The sequence below is a fragment of the Aotus nancymaae genome, unplaced genomic scaffold, assembly GCF_030222135.1.
Source record: "Aotus nancymaae isolate 86718 unplaced genomic scaffold, 86718_ANA_hifiasm-v0.15.2.pri h1tg000008l, whole genome shotgun sequence".
Taxonomy (NCBI): Eukaryota; Metazoa; Chordata; class Mammalia; order Primates; family Aotidae; genus Aotus; species Aotus nancymaae.
The window spans coordinates 57,420,008-57,432,952 of record NW_026988419.1 but is presented as its reverse complement, the minus strand read 5'-3'; the positions used below and the strand labels follow the sequence as shown (position 1 = coordinate 57,432,952).

At 35.1% G+C, this 12,945-nt stretch overlaps 1 protein-coding gene across 4 annotated transcripts in view; it reads right to left on the bottom strand.

Annotated features, from left to right (window-relative positions):
* The window catches only part of AGPS (alkylglycerone phosphate synthase), a 219,447-nt gene that overhangs the window by 7,313 nt on the left and 199,189 nt on the right, over nt 1-12,945 (bottom strand). The gene's annotated exons all lie outside the window — the stretch shown is intronic.

The following is a 12,945-nucleotide window of genomic DNA, read 5'->3' as shown; positions in this document are numbered from 1 at the left end:
TTTTTCTAGATTTGCTCCACAGGATTTTTTTTGAGTTATTCTGTGAATAGTAAAAGTGGCATTGCTATATTATTATGAGCTGCTCACACTGAAGCAGCTGAAGAGACAGGGGTGAAGAGAGCAGTCAACGCCAGTCTCCACTGTTATCTGTAATATAGTTTCACTGAATGTATCCTGTGGTTATGGATGTAATTGTCCTGAAAAGACTGCAAACAACTGCTCCAACAAGATGGAGCACATTAGAACCTCAGCAGGATGCCCAACAGCTAGCTTGTCTGCCTGGTTTTACACCTCCAGTAATAATGCAATTCCACAAGGAACTGAACCATTATCTGAGAAGCCACCCAACAGCCATTGCATATTTAATGAAGTCACTCACCAAGCGCTGGAAAACAGAAGGTGCTTGGAGTGCATCATTAGTTCTGACAGAGGGATAATTTACACATCTATCTTGTCAAATTTTCTATGGTATACTTTTGCAATAATCAATCTAACATACATTTGATTAGTGAACTAGAAAGTGAAAAAAAAAAAAAAAGGCAGTACAGCCAACAAAGCTCAGGCCCCTCATAAACACATTTGATGAAAGCATTTAACCCCTTCGTGGCAGAGGTCTGGGGCTTCTTCTACTAGTGATAACAGAATTTGAACTGGGGTCCGAAATCTTGGTTTATGCAATTAAAGGTACGAGAAATCTTTGGCTTTGTTTAATAATTTAAGTCAACTACTTCAAAGTATACAGACAGAAAACATATTCAAACAAAAACATTCCATATTCCTTAACAACAAGACAATTATTGAAGTCTTCTTGAGATTCTGGAGAACCTTATGTAGCTACCTCACATGGATCAATAAAACAACAAACTACCACAGGCCCTACTCTTAGAGAAGGAACACACTTCAAAGTACACGATTTTTATTCCAGAGCTAAATACCACCACTAATAATGCCTTTTGTACAATTCTTAGTCGTACTGCTAGGCATTCAGAAATTAGCTGACTATACTGATCTGCACCCATGTAACACATGGGTACATAACTATATAGCAGTTCCTTATTAAACACCTGTAAAGCTCATTTTCAGAAAGGGAAGAAATTATACTCTGTCCCTTATGTAGCATGCCATATTAAAGGAAGGGAAAATGAATGACTAAAGACAGTAAATAACAGGTGGCCTACAACTCTTTCAATTTACCTTGTATGTGATAGTTATCTACTGAAAGGCATGTGTGCACATGCCATATAAAGCCTATTCTTCTTTTTAGACCTGAATCATCTGATGTGGGGTATTCATAGCTACTGACCCAACACATTTCTTAGACTTCTGATGCTCTACAAGTATAAATCTAGCCTGAGAGTCAACACCAGAGCTACAAAAAGCCAAGATCATCATTTCTGAAAACAAGATAAGTACCTTGTATTCCATAGTTCTCTGCTATTCTAAATATATGATTCTTTAAGTACTTAAGTATTTAGATATATTTTATATGACACAAAAAAGATGGGCCAAATAATGAATATTACAGAAAACTAGGTCAGGCACAGTGACTCATGCTTGTAATCCCAACATTTTAAGAGGTGGATGAGGTGGGAAGATCATTTGGGCCCAGGAGTTCAAGACCAACCTGGTTAACATAGTAAGACCTCATCTCTAAAAAAAAAAAAAATTTTTTTTTAAATAAAAAATAGGATGGGCATGATGGCTTACACTTGTAATCCCAGCACTTCGGGAGGCTGAGGCAGGCAGATCACCTAAGGTCAGGAGTTTGAGACCAGACTGGCCAACATGGTAAAAACCCATCTTTACCAAAAATACAAAAATTAGCTGGACGTGGTGGCAGGCGCCTGTAATCCCAGTTACTTGGAAGGCTGAGGCAGGAGAATTGCTTGTACCTGGGAGGTGGATGCTGCAGTGAGCCAAGATCGTGCCACTGCACTCCAGCATGGAAGACAAGAGGGAAACTCTGTCTCAAAATAAATAAATAATAAGTTGGATGTGGCGGCATGTGTTTGCAGTCCCAGCTACTCAGGAGATTGAGGTGGGAGGAGAACTTGAGCCCAAAAGTTTGAGGCTGCTGTGAGTCAAGATCATACTACTGCATTCTAGCCCAGGTGACAGAGCGAGACAAAAGAAGGAAGGAAGGAAGGAAGGAAGGAAGGAAGGAAAGAAGGAAGGAAGGAAAGAAGGAAGGAAAGCAGGAAGGAAGGAAAGCAGGAAGGGAGAGAGAGAAAGAAGAAAAGAAAGAGAAAAGAAGAGAAAGAAAGAAAACTAATGGTGGGGGATTTTTTCTGCTTAAATTAAAAATGGAATTCACCTTTTTACAATTTAATTTCTAATAATGTATATACAGACTGGATAAAACAAGTTTTATGTGTTCTTCCACACATAGTACAGTTTTAAAACTTTAATTTTGGAACAGAGAATATGGAAGCTTTCAGGTATAGTTTTTCAAATTGTAGGCTTACTATTCCCCTGGATACTAAGAGATTCAAGAAAGAATGTAAGAAAGAAGTTGTGGTATGATCGACAGCATAAATGAATGAACAGACATGTATGCAAGGGATAAGAGGTAAAATGATGTACATGGAAAATGTGGACATGGAGGCCATTCTGGCCACCAAAAATTATCTGGAACTACTCCTTGAAGCTTAAGAGATTGAAGATTTAGCAGAAACTACCAAATAGTCTTAACCTAAAGGGGATAAATCCAGGATCTGCTGGTCACAGAGGTCTCTAGCTAGGTGAATTTTAAATTTTTAAATCATATATATGATTATAAGTCAAAAAGATTTATTATAGACTTATTAAAAAGAACAAATTATGAAATGGGCCATACATTTAGAAGATTATTGAAAGTGAAGCTCAGAATTAGACTTCAGCCAAAGCAAAAAGCACCTAACCATTATAACAACTATATTTTGAAAGTTCTAGTTTGAGTATCCTGAATATCTCTTTAGCACTATTGCATAGGTCAGATTTTAAAAAGAAAACATAGACTTAGCTGCTTCTATGAGTGATCTGAGCACTGACTTTGTATTTCAAGATTTAATTAATCTGACCAAACTACTGCTGGATTTTATGTAAGAAAGAAAGGACACCCAACCTCTTCCCAGGATTAACTGTTTGCTAATCACATGAAACTAACAATAAAAAGTATTCTGTAACAATGTAATAATGTAATGCAGGTATTCTCAGACTAATAAACATTATTTATAAGTTATAGACATTAAATTGTCAAAGAGAAAATTAGAGATCCAAAGCTAAGTGATATTATCCAAGCCACCTATACTCACTCTCCTGGTGATATACCTGAGGCTAGAAGCTACTACAGGGATAGCATGTAGTAAGAGACAGTAAATACAATGTTGTCCCCGGGACTTTTGTCTTGGGTTTGGCCCCTGTAGTCATAAAGGGGTCAGGGGTTGGTGGGGTGGGGAGCAGGGATCAGTACCTTCTTGCTACAGATTTTCTCTGGCAGCTCTCAAATCTGTTTAAACTATGATATAGCTGAAATATTAATAGTGTAATGTTCAGCTAAATTATGGGTTAAATTGGTTTCCACAGTATGTTCTTACAATCTAACTACAAGCAATGTTGTAGTTAGATTGTAAGAACATACTGTGGAAAAAATGTTATAATCAACCTATGAGTTTTGTTAGAAAACGCCAGTCAAAGAAACTGAAAAAATTAAAAGGCAAAAAAAAATTTCTATCTTATGGTAATCTGATAAAGATTCAATGTTGGAAAGGCTAAACTCATCTGGTAGCTATCAAAAGAATAAGACATTGACATTGATATAGTCAAGAACAGTTCTATCACAACAAGGATCCCTGCGCTGTTTGTTTACAGTCACACCCTCTCCAGCCTCAACATTTGGAAATCACTAATCTTTTTTTTACTTTTAAGATATTGTCATTTCGAAAATGTTATAGAAATAGAACCATGCAGTATGTAACCTTTTGAGATTGGCTTTTATTCACTTGACTTTCCCTGGAGAATTATCCAAGTTGTTGCATGTATCCATAGTTCATTCTTTTTATTTATTGCTGAGTAATATTCTATAGTATGGATGTACCACAGTATGTTTAGCCATTCACCAGCTGAAGGACATCTGGGCTGTTTCCAGTTTGGAGCTATTATGCTATTATGAATGAAGATGCTATGAATATTTAGATTCAGGTTTTTATGTGAACATAAGTTTTCGTTTCTCTGGTACAAATGCTCAAAGGTGCATTTGCTGGGTTGAGTGGTGATGTTTCCAGAATGGCTATACCACTTTGCATTCTCCTGAGCAACATATCAGTGATTCAGTTTCTCTGCATCATTGGCAGAATTTAATATTGTCACCATTTTTTATTTTAGCTATTCTGATAGGTGTGTAGTGACATCTCCTGTGGCTTTTTCATTTCCCTAATAGCTAACGATGTTGCACATCTTTTCATGTGATTATGTGCCATCTGTATATCTTTTTCAGTGAAATTTTTCTTCATGTCTTTTGCCTATTGTCTAATTAAAGTATTTGCTTTTTTACTAATGAGCTTTGAGAGTTCTTTATACATAATAGATACGTCTTTTCTTGGATATAGGGTTTACACATATTTTCTCCTACTCTATAACCTATCTTTTTATCCTAACAGAGTCCTTCATAGAGCAAAAGTTTCAAATTTTGATAAAACCCAGTTTATCAATGTTATATGGATTGTACTTTTAGTGTCTAGTCTAAAAACTCTTTGCCTGGCTCTAGATCCTGAAGATATTCTATGCATGCTTCTAAATATTTTATAGTTTTGTTTTACTTTTAAGTTCATTATCCATTTTGAGTTAAATTTTTGTATAGGTATGAGTTCTTTTCTTAGGTCAGAGTTTTTTTTTTTTTAATCCCTAGTACTATTTGTTAAAAAAAACTATGCTTCCTCCACTGGATTGCTTTTCTACTTTCGTCAAACTCAGCTTGGCATATTTGTGTGCTCTATTTCTGGGTTCTCTATTCTGTTCCACTGATCTATGTTTCCTCCTCCAATAACACACAGTTGACTACTGTAACTATATAATAAGTCTTGAAATAAGATAGATTGACTGTTCTCACTTTATTCATTTTTTTCATATTTCTTTTAGCTGTCTAGTTCCTTCTCCTTACCATATAAATTTTAGAAAAATATTTTCTATATCTATTAAACATCTGCTGAAATTTTGACAGAAAATGCACTAAACAGATAGATCAATTTGGAAAGAACTGACAGCTTTACTGTGTTGCATTTTCCACCAAACCATGAATACTGTATATCTCTTCATTTATTTTGGTCTTCTTTGATTTCTTTCATCAAGATTCTGTAATTTTCAGAATACAAATTCTGTATATATTTTGCTAGACTTATGCCTATTTCATTTTCTTTGGAACAACTGTAAATTGTATTAGATTTTGGTTTCTATATGTTTATGTTACTATTTAGAAATGTAAGTGATTTTTTTGTGTGATCTTGTATCCTGAAATCTTGCTGACTCTGTTTTGTATATTCTTTGCAATTTTCTACATAGTCAATAATGGCACCTACAAATAGGGATAGTTATATTTCCTCCTTTCCAATCTGTATGACTTTTATTTCACACTACGAGCTAACAAATGGCCCCAAACCTGATTTTTTTGCTCAGCTTCTGAGTAGTTTCCTTTTACTTTTAAACTTTCTAATACTATTAGATTCCGGTAAGACTACCAAAAAAAGATAATAGCAGCTGCCCTATAATTATAATAGGGAATAATTTTGGTTAAGTAAAAAGACATCAATTTTTAAATTAGGACTGGTTATACTTAATCAAGGTTTTTAACTTCCTGACAAGGACTTAGGTATAATTTTAGCAAATGAACAACTTAAAAACTTAAGTCATAAATTGAAATTAAATACATGTTTGACATAAACTTTGCTATTTAAACTGACCAGCTCGTCAGTTACAAAAACAAGCACTATGAAGATTAAGTTAAGTAGGCTTTATATTTCCTATAGCCTCCAGTTTCAGACTACATCTGTTTTCTCTGATACACAAACCCAGAGTTAAAATAGCTCCATTTATCACAGCATGATTGTAGGCAGACAAACCAGCCTGTCTGTTTCCAGATAGTGAAAGCAACTGTTATTAATCACAATTACAGCCAAACCCTCCAAGAGATATTGCATCAATATTCTCCCAACCCCTGGCACTTTTATTCTGGAACTCAAAAATGGTACTGAGAGTGTCACGACACTGCCTGAAGGTCAGTAAATAAAGACGCCTACTATGGGTTCAACTTGAGTTTTAAGTTCAGGGTGCAAATCAAGAAAAATCTTTTCTATACATAAAAATAAGTGATCTCTCAAAAGCTCTAGTATTGAAAAAGTTTAGCAAGGCAACTAAAAACATTATTTAAAATTTATATTGAAAAGGTTTCTGCTTTATGAAACTATACTGAATAGCAGCAGGTGATTGAAACATACAAATTAGATGGTTACCTTTAAACAGAAAAGCTATTATGAAAATCACATTTTTTTGATAGCAAATTTCATAGCCAATACTGTGAAGGAAATTTATTTTTCTTCCACGCTGATTGTAAGAAACTTTCCTATAGAGTCAGATCGACTGTAGTTACAGATGGAGTGTTAAAACTATTGTGGAATCATATCCCTTGAAGGTATGGATCTTTCTCATATAAATTGTAATCCTTTCTTTAGTGGTTAAGAGTTTAAGAATACATAACAGAGTGCCACCTGGTGCTGTTTATTGTTATTATTAAAAAAATAAAAATCTACTGCTTTTTAAGCACCTAACAAATGCAAGGCATTTAGATGTTTTACATACACTATCATGTTAAGTCTTACAATAAACATATGAGGGAGGTACGATTATTCTGATTTTGCAGGTGAGGAAAGTGCAAGTCAGAGAAATTATTTCCCTAAGGTCACACAATTAAGTGTAAAACTAGGAGTCCAATATAGATTTGATTCCAGAGCCTATATTATTTCCCTTCTATTGATCAGCCACTCAAATTTATATTGGTTTTGAGACAAAGTTTAAATGGAACCTTACATACTTAATGCACCTATGGAAGAACACTAAATGGCTAGTGGTATAGAGTTGCAGAAAAATGCACATTATTTTACCCTACTTCTCCAATGAATAACTCACTCTGCTAATATACTTTCCCAGATATATTACAGAATAAACTGTGCCTTTCTATGACGAAATATGACCCTCTATTCAATATTTAGGCCTAGTTCTCAAATGTTAAGCTAAATTAACTATGAGACTATTGTCATTCTTTTTTTTTTTTTTTTTTTTTTTTTTTAAGAGACAGGCTCTTACTCTATCACCCATGCTGGAATGCAGTGGTGCAATGCCAGCTCACTGCAACCTTAACCTCCCAGGATCAAGCCATCTTCCCGTCCCAGCCTCCCAAGTAGTTAGGACTATAGGCATGTGCCACCACACTGAGCTAGTTTTTTTTCTTAGTTTTTGTAGAGATAGAGTCTTGCTATATTGCCCAGGCTGTCTCAAACTCCTGGGCTCAAGCAATCCTCCCACCTGGGCCTCCCAAAGTGTTTGGAATGCAGGTATGAGCCACAGCCAACTATTGCTATTCTAATATGAAAGAATAATATGCAAGATTCAGAGCTGTTTGAGAATTTGCAAAACTGTTCAAATTCTCTGAGCATTTATTTGGGCATGCAGTTATCCACTCACTTAACATATTCATTGAGCATCTATGACGTAGAACTATGTAGAGCAGCCAGTCACTGTTTAGGGAGTGAGAAATACAGTGACAAACAAGATAAAGTCATTAACCTCAATGAATTTAATTCAAATGGGAAATACAGAAACTACACAAGAAGACAGGGAAGATCTCTCTAAGAAGGTGACATTTTTATTAGAGACCTAAACGATGGAAGAAAATGAGCCATGCAAATATCTGAAGGAGAGGACAAGAGAAATAACATTAGAAAAAGAGGGAACAAACAGCAAAGACCTTGAATGGGAAAAAGGACTAGTATGTCTGAGGAATAGCAAGGTCAATGCTGCTAGAGGTACAAAGAAATTAAAGATGAGGACAGAAAGAGGGATACAATATATATCTTTGAAGGTCATGATAAGGAGTTTGCATATTGTTCTGAATGTGAGAAGAAACCACTGATTTTTTTAGCAGATTAATCCAGCAGCAACAGAAATGAGAGTACAGGAGCAGAGTGGAAGAAGAAAGACCAGTTAGGAGGCTACTGCAGAAGATAGTGATTTGAACTAGAGTAGTGGTGTAGAGTGGTATAGAGGTGATATATTTTGGTATCTGGGAGTTATCAGCATATAGATGGTCTTTTAAATTGTGAAACTGAGATAATCGCCAAAGAAATGAGTGAACATAGAGGAATGAAGGTCTCAGGGCTGAGCCCTGGAAGATTCCAATATTTAGCAATTTAGAAGAGAAAAAAACTAGAACAGGGAAAGCATCTTCATTTTATCAGCATACCTAAAGTATGTTTTGCATTCAACTTATCAGGTTTCTTTTTCTAAGCACTAGAGGAAATCAGGTAGTTCAGAGTCTGTTTCCATGCAGTCACACTTTTGACCACATAGAAAATAAAAATATGAGAAATAGGATAGACATAAAAGATTTCTATTTAAATGAGGCAAAACCTCTAAATAAATTAATATGCCATCAAACCTTGCTAGATTCAACTTAAAGCCAATCATTTCTAAAAATAAATTATTTCACCAAATTTGGAGTCTTCAATAAAAGAACGCCTATAAACCTAGAACCTGAAAAGTGTACATACATTATACACATAGTTTTAATGTAACATGATATGACTGCCATTTGTTTTATTACCTGATACTGCTGACATGTTAGGAACCTACAATCGAGAAGTATAAAAGCAACCAGAAAGTAAAACTGACTTATGGGAAAGAACTGAGAAAACAATAAAAATATCTATAATGAGGAAATTAAAATTTTAATTCATTCTGTTCAGCGGTTTCACCTAAAGTAGGGCAAGTAACTAAATCAGATAATGTCAACATTAAAGAAACAGATTTTATGTTTTAAAAGAAAAATAGTAATGTATAATATTTCTTTTCCTTTTATTGATTGACTGAGGCAGGGGCTCACTCTGTCATGCAAGCTGGAGTACAGTGGTGCAATCACGGCTCATTGCAATCTTGACTTCCCAGGGTCAAGCAATCTTCCTACCTCAGCCTCCTCAGTAGCTGGAATTACAGGTAGATGCTACCATGCCCAGCTAAGTTTTGTATTTTTTGTAGATACAGGGTATTGCTGTGTTGCCAGACTGGTCTTGAACACCTGAGCTCAAGCAATCCACCTGCCTCAGCCTCTGAAAATGTTGGGATTATAGGCATAAGCCACCAAGGCCAGCCTACATACATTAAAAAAAAATTAATTACATGTCTCTTTTCAAAGCCTGTCATTTTCAATCTTTTTAGATTTTACTCATTCTAGATATTTTAGGCTTTTAATTAAGAGGACAAGGATACTGAGGCAGGAAGACCTGAGTTCAAATTCAAAGTCTGGCACTAACAATTATTGCTGATTTTTGGGCCAGTTACTTTATATTCAGAACCTTAGCATCTCCATGTGAAAGACAGGAATAATATCTATTCCACTGCATTAAGCGGGATTAAAGGAGATTAAGTATGCAGAACACCTAGGCAAATATTTACAGCTTTATAAATGTTAATTCTTTTCCTTTATTCTATCCCCTTTCTCTTCACTGTTTCAGCATCTATAGCATTTACATGTTTACTAAAGTCATCTTTTCAATGCTTTTCAAAGAAAAGGGCAGACTCTTACCTTAGTTAAAGTAGCAATAATATAATCCTATCAGTTTTTAATCAGTGGCTTTTGAAATGGTATAATATTTTATTTTACTGGACCATAAGGCTCTTCACGGGAAGGACTGCCATTCTTTGAAATCATATTGCCTAGTAGAACAGTAATACTTATAATATGTAACATGGATTATACAACATTAAAAGGTATTAAGCATACTTTATATAAAAAAAATAGGACAAGCACTTTGGGAGGCAAAGGCGGGCAGATCGCCTGAGGTCAGGAGTTCAAGACAAGCCTGGCCAATATGGTGAAACCCTATCTCTACTAACAATACAAGAATTAACCATGTGTGGTGGCACACACCTGTAATCCCAGCTACTCAGGAGACTGAGGCATGAGAATCACTTGAACCCAGGAGGCAGTGGTTGCAGTGAGCTGAGATCGCACCACTGCACTCCAGCCTGGGTGATAAAGTGAGACTCTGTATCCAAAAAAAATAAAAGACAAGAAGCTATTTGCATTATTTTCTTTGTGATCAATAATTTAACATGATCTTATAAATTGACATTTTCTAACTATCTGTTATATTAACTTTTATTTCTATGAATTGATTACTATAATGAAATACTACTATAGCTCTCACAAATGACATCCAGGTTTCAAACAGATTTGCACTAGAGTTGTTTAATTCTATTATTTCAAATTTGTGCATATTTCCTTTTTTCTGTAATGACAGCTTTATGAATATTTTATTTCAAGTATGTTTACACAGACTCTGTTAGAGCCTACCAAGAAGCTCTCAGTGTCTGGGGTATATCTGAATAAGTAAAATCAGCAGTTCTGCCATATTACACTTTCTACATCTTATAAATAAACACTATGGGAGGGACTTGAATTCCTTATTCCCTAAAGAAGCAGAGTCACTGGCCAAGGAAAAAACCTTTGGTTTGGTTTTCTTCTGCAATGTTGCAATCATTTTGTCATTTCCAACTTCTAGAGAATTTCTGACAGTGTATAGAGCTTGTGTAAACTGAGAACGTCATCCCACAATTAAGGAAACAACTCATCTAATAACCAATTACCTAAAGACAATTAAGCCTCTATTTCCTTGTTACATATATGATTCAGCTGCTCTCACTCTCTTGCAGAATCACTTTTCCCCCATATTTACCATTATAAACACAGAACCCACATTTCCTGACTTTAAAATAGAAAGTACACTGTTGGCTGCTGACACATACCAAAGGGCAAATTTGTTGGCTACAGAGGGAAAATTTTAATTTTTCTTCAAACAAGTAATTATGGCTAAATCATTTTGCTTCCCCTCTCCTGTGTCAATTTAGAGCAAAGAACAAATGAATAATTCATGATATATTTATATATATTTTAAAGTTCCTTACATATTAGAAGTGTCATTTTGAAACAGAATAAAAAATATTTAAAATAATGTATATAGCTTTCTGAAAATTTTAAAGGAAGATGCTAACATCTAAGTATCTTTAACTCCTCATTTAAATTTCCAAAATTAGGTTTGGACTTTTAGAGTAATCAGAAGCTTTTAATTCCACTTGAGAGGTTTCTAGTATCCATTTCCCACCCTTTTCCATTTTTGTTATGGTAGCATTCATGAGAACTACCATCAAATGAAAAGATAATAGAAAAAGAAGAGAAAGAGCATATTTATTATCTTCAATGCTATTGGCCAACTAAGTTAAAAATTTATTTGTGGGGTCAAAAGTACAGCAAAAGATTAAACTGATACAATGATGTTGAGAGTTGTCTATTTTATTCATCAACATTAGCAATCTTTTCCAGGCCTGGCTGTAAGAATATTATATAGACACACACCTTCCATAGTCCACTCCTTTTCCAACAGAACTCTTTCATTCATTCTGCATCAATGTATGGAGGGTTGACTGGGGCCAAGCACTGTTCTAAGTACTACCATATAGCAACAAACAAAACAAAAATTCCTGTCCTCATGGATTTTCACTTTCCAGTAGGAAGAGAAAATTTTAAAAATGTACAAATATATATTTGTACATTTTAAAAAATGTACAAATAAAAGTACAAATATAAAAAGACAATGGTAAGTGCTATGAATGTAAATTAAATAGGAAAAAAAGGGGGGCCGGGTGTGGTGGTCCACGCCTGTAATCCCAGCACTTTGGGAAGCTGAGACAGGCAGATCACGAGGTCAGGAGATCGAGGTCAACTGACCAACATGATGAAACCCCGTCTCTATTAAAAATACAAAAATTAGTCAGGGCTGGTGGTACGCACCTATAGTCCCAGCTACTTGAACCAGGGAGAGAGAGGTTGCAGTGAGCCAAGATTGTGCCACTGCACTCCAGCCTGGGCGACACAGCGAGACTCTGTCTCAAAAAAAAAAATAAAAAGGATATAAGGAGTCCAGAGTAAATGGATTTTTAAGTTAGCCAGTTATTTATTCTCCTTGTGCCTCCTAGAAACTATTTAAAAATCTACACATTTCTATTTTCCTGGGTATCAAATTATATTGAGGGATATATTAACAATAAATTTCTATTCTATAGAACAAGTGGATAACCTCAAAAATTACCATTTTAATGACAGAATGGCCATTGTTTAAGTTTTGAAGGGTTGCCTCATTATTTTCATAAGCCTGTTGGTAACAAAGATAGATATAATAATTTTTATTAGTGATGTGATAAATTCTGACAACACTTAACAAAATGACCACCAAGTAATAACAAAACAGCATTAAAGCCTTGAAAAAAGATTTTTCTCATATCCTGTCTTGATTAATTTGCTGAGCTTTGGGTGGGCAAAACAAACAGTTCTTCAATATACTGTATAACTGATGACCAGCTACATTCCAACAGTGGCTGAAAAACATTTATGTAGGTTTTCTTCCCTCTCATCCTTTAAAAAAGTTTGCTGTAATGGTCAAGTACCTCCCAGGCAAGCTGGGTTATTCTCTGATAACATGAGGTGCCTGAGACCTCAGAAAGCTGGCTGGGCTCCATCTCTAGGCAGGTTTGTCAAAGTCAGCTTCTGGTGGCTACTACCACAACCTACCTACCTACCTCAATAACAGCTATTTCAAAAACATAAAAACTTTAAAGAAATCTCAAGTACTCTCAAATTATTCATAT